Source organism: Prionailurus viverrinus, chromosome B3 (genome assembly GCF_022837055.1).
Source record: "Prionailurus viverrinus isolate Anna chromosome B3, UM_Priviv_1.0, whole genome shotgun sequence".
In the NCBI taxonomy this organism is placed as follows: Eukaryota; Metazoa; Chordata; class Mammalia; order Carnivora; family Felidae; genus Prionailurus; species Prionailurus viverrinus.
The window spans coordinates 57,061,316-57,064,238 of record NC_062566.1 but is presented as its reverse complement, the minus strand read 5'-3'; the positions used below and the strand labels follow the sequence as shown (position 1 = coordinate 57,064,238).

Genomic DNA, 2,923 nt, shown 5'->3' with positions numbered 1-2,923 from the left:
TTTTAAAGATTTATTGGGGTGCCTAGGTGACTCAGTCGGTTAAGCCTCCGACTTCAGCTCAGGTCATAATCTCGCGGTTCGTGAATTTGAGCCCTGCATCTGTGCTGACAGTGCAGAGCCTGGAGCCTGTTTTGGATTCTGTGTCTCCCTCTCTTTCTCTGCTTTCCCTCCCTTGCTCACGTTCTGTCTCTCTCTTGAAAATAAACATTAATTTTTTTTTTTTAAGATTGATTGATTGATTTTGAAGTAATCTCTACACCCAACATGGGGCTCAAACTCACAACCCCAAGATCAAGAGTTGTGCACTCCACCCACTCAGCCAGCCAGGTGCCCCAGAAGTGTGTTATTTTAAAACACTGTATATTCCTAGTAATTTGTTGTAGCAGAAATAGAAAACAAGTAGAGTCTTGAATAACTGCTTGTTGACTACCTGAATTAATGAATCAAGGACAACTCTACTACCTTTTTCTTATAATAATCCTAATTTTAGAAGAGAGAAAATTTAGTTTGGATCATGCCCTCTCCCCGTAAGCTACCCATATCTTAAATAACATGGACTTCTTGGGGTGGTGCTAAAGTGATTTTGAGGTTGATTGAAGAGTAAGTGTTCGTATTCCCCCAAAATTCCTATGTTGAAGCCTTATTCTCAATGTCAGAGTATTTGGAGGTGAGGCCTTTAGGAAGTGATTTGGTCATGAGGGTGGAACCCTCATGAATGGAATTCGTGCACTTATAAAAGGGACTCCAGAGAGCAACCTTGATCCTTCCAGCATATAAGGACACAGCAAGGAGATGGCTGTCTCTGAACCAGGAAGTGAGCCCTCATCAGACACTAAGTCTGCTGGTGCCTTAACCTTGGACCCCCAGCCTCCAGAACTGTGAGAGATAAATTTCTCTTTTGGCTTTTGGCTTGGAGGAGGCAAAGGTAAAACTGTCTTTGGTTGTCCCGAATCCAGGTGCATCTGACACCAGCCGCCTCCACCATGCTGCCTAAGTTCGACCCCAATGAAATCAAAGTCGTATACCTGAGGCACACCAGTGGCGAAGTCCATGCCATGTCTTCCCTGGCCCTGAAGATCAGCCCGCTGGGACTGTCTTCAGAAAGCGTTGGTAATGACATTGCCAAGGCAGCCGGTGATTAGAAGGGTCTAAGGATTATAGTGGAACTGACCATGTAGCACAGACAGGCCCAGACTGAAATGGTACTTTCTGCCTCCGGCCTGATTGTCAAAGCCCTCAAGGAACCGCCAAGAGACAGAAAGAGGCAGAAAAACAAGCACAGTGGAAATATCACTTTTGATGAGATTCTCAACATTGCCCGAAAGATATGGCACTGACCTTTAGCTGGAGAACTCTCTGGAACCATCAAAGAGATCCTAGGAACTGCCCAGTCTGTGGGCTGCAGTGTTGATGGCCACCACCCTCATGAAATCATAGATGACAGCAATAGCAGTGCAGTGGAATGCCCAGCTAGTTAAGGGCTACAAAAGAAAATATTTCAACAAAAGATCACTTGATAACCAATGGAAAAACAAACAAACAAACAAATTTCTGTTTCTTATGATGGACCCAGTCTATGATACTCTGTTATAGCAGCACGAATGGATTAAAAAGGCGTTTGGGGTAATTCCCGATTGGATGCACCATTAATATAGTAATGATTTGTTTTATTTTTTTTTAAGTTTATTTATTTTGAGAAAGAGTGTGAATGAGGGAGAGGCAGAGAGAGAGGGAGAAAGAAAATCTTAATCAGGCTCCTGGCTGCCAGCACAGAGCTTCACACTGGGCTTAAACTCACAAAACTGCGAGATCATGACTTGAGCCAAAACCGAGTCAGACACTTAACTGACTGAGCCACCCAGGTGCCCCAACATGGTAATAATTTAAACCATATTCCCTTTGCTACACCTCTTGGTGGGCCAACAGAAGGCATGCTGACCCCCACAAAGCAGCTTGCTTTCTTCTTCCCTCTGGGTGACTTCTTGGGCAAGGGTTCTCAAAGAGGTGGAGGGAACAACAGCTGGGTAATCTTACAAACTATAAATACCTACTACCCCCTTCTTTCTTGCCTCCCCAAGGAATCTTCCCTTCCTTCTCCTCACCCTCCACCCCTTTGAGAATCATCTTATTTTTTTTTAACTTTTTAATCTTTATTTATTTTTGAGAGAGAGAGAGACAGAGCACAAGCAGGGGAGGAACAGAGAGAGGAGACACAAAATCTGAAGCAGGTTCCAGGCTCTGAGCTGTCAGCACAGAGCCCGATGCGGGCTTGAGCCCAAGAGCTGAGAGATCATGACCTGAGCCGAAGTCAGATGCTTAACTGACTGAGCCACCCAGGTGCCCCAAGAATCATTGTCTTAAAGCAAATGCTATATGGGCAGAAGGGAGAAGTATACACATAGGGATATGCACAGAGAATTCTTCTGAATTAAAAAAATCTCAGAAAAAGAAACAAAGACCTCATTCTCATTTAGAGCTTGTTCTAACTCTTATCCTATGACTATGTTCAAGCTGTTGACTTTTTCCATGGCCGGATCTTTCCCAGAGCACACAAAAGCCCCAGGAAGACTGAACCCAGCTGTGAGTTTCTTACCTTCTGTTCCTTTCTGTGTCACCTCAGATCCTGGGAAGACCAGGATCTGTTAGCTAGTTTTCCACCTGAATGCTAGAGAACCCTCTTGTCTTGCTTGGTACCCAGTCATTCCCGTTTTGCTTTGGGCAGAGTTTTGTGTCCCAGAGTCTGGAATTTCATTGTGCTATGTCTTATCTGGGTCTTTAGTAAATGGATCGCCTTGGCTTCAGGCTTATCTTGCAAAAACCAGAAGCTTCCTTGGCCCTTTGCTGGGGTTGCCAGGATCAGGACTTCCTTTACTGACCCCTGTTACCTCTCTGACTTGAAATACCCTGTCTATAGTCCTTCTAC

General features: G+C 44.6%; 1 pseudogene; it reads left to right on the top strand.

The window, feature by feature from the left end:
• The first annotated feature begins 919 nt into the window (after nucleotides 1-919).
• Nucleotides 920-1,478, top strand: LOC125168807 (60S ribosomal protein L12-like; annotated as a pseudogene).
• Nucleotides 1,479-2,923: the final 1,445 nt, after the last annotated feature.